At 46.2% G+C, this 1502-nt stretch overlaps 1 long non-coding RNA gene across 2 annotated transcripts in view; it reads right to left on the reverse strand.

The window, feature by feature from the left end:
* The window catches only part of LOC307201807, an 80506-nt gene that overhangs the window by 13966 nt on the left and 65038 nt on the right, over positions 1-1502 (reverse strand). The window lies entirely within an intron of this gene.

Here is a 1502-nt window from a genome sequence, read left to right on the forward strand (position 1 = left end):
TAGACACATACCTTGCATGATGAAAAATCCAGAAACATAAATCACAGCAGGAACTGCTGATTGTTTGTGACTCTACATTGCAGAGTAAATAGCTACTCTGTAGAGCAAGGGTGCTTAACCTGTGCTCCTCACCCCAGATACTCCCATCAGCTCAAGCCATCATAGGCAACAATCACTGGATTATTGGAACTGCAGCTCAGCAACATCTGGTGAGCCACAGATTAGCCATCCACTTCTGGGTGGCTAAATAAATGAAGTTCTGAGGCAGGGAATACACAGGGAGCTGGTGGATGGAGGTTGTGAAGGCATTAGGGCAATATGTACGGGGGACAGTGGAGACTGGTTCATGAGGGCAACGGAGACATTGCCTCACCAACCTTAGTCTGTTCTCAGGCAACCCCCTGTTCAGAGTCTGGCAGGTTCCTCCCCCCTTTCTCTCAGAATTGCCCCTGTAGAACTCAGCAGGGAAGAGGATGGGTGCAAAACTAGAGTTAGTTGGCTCTGCTAGTCATTGGATTTAGCGCTACCTACTGTTTGGGCTCTCGGTCCCAAAAGGCAGCTGCTACCACTGTATGGGAAGGACTCAATTTCTCTCAAAGGACCAGTTAAGATGCCTGCACATTTGATCACTCGCACAACAAGTGGACACTTTGGGTTTGGAACGCCTGATGTCAGAGACACAGGTCCAAATCCTCACTCAGTCATGGAACTCCCTCCATGGCCTTGGTCAAGCATTTCCCTCTTATTCTAACCTACCTTCCAGGACTGTGATGAAGGAAAGAACATCTATAGGTTCTGGCCTTTGAACCAGATTATATAGATGCTGGATAATATAGGGCTGTCACAAACGTTATAGGATCAGGCCATCTGGTCCAGCATCCTGTTCTCACAGAGGCCAGGGAGATGTCTATGGGAAGCCCCCAAGCAGACCTGAATGCAAACCCAGATGTGATATTGAGGCCAGTCCAAGAGGAGCACCAGTCGGAGTTCAACGAAACACCCAAATACACCCATACTACAGCATAATGCTATATGACAGTGATGCAGTACTAAAAAATGGTGGAAAGTCACAGGCAATGGACATAATCTAAAGTGCAACCAACATGCAGTGGCACACAACCAGCGCATCAAGCATTAGCCAGATGAAAGTGATGCACAACATACAACAATGATGTACCCATTCTGGATGTTGCATCCCAGCCAGTACAATCCAATATGACCAGTTGTAATGTAATGGCAGCTAATGGAGACTTGTCTAAGAAAACTCAGAAAGACATATCCCCCCCCCAATATTTATTTGTATACCTCCCCCGACACACAATGCAATGTTACAAATGCAACACTTTAGGGTATATAACCATTGGAGAACATACATAGGAACATGTAAGCAAGAAGATCATGTCTTGTCACGTTATAGCTCCAAATATACTGTGTAGGGAGGGGTTGCAGGACAGAAAAGAAGGATGCATATGCACAACAACAACGCTCACAACAACACTCGT

This window comes from Podarcis cretensis (assembly GCF_951804945.1).
Source record: "Podarcis cretensis genome assembly, chromosome: 13".
NCBI classification, from domain to species: domain Eukaryota; kingdom Metazoa; phylum Chordata; class Lepidosauria; order Squamata; family Lacertidae; genus Podarcis; species Podarcis cretensis.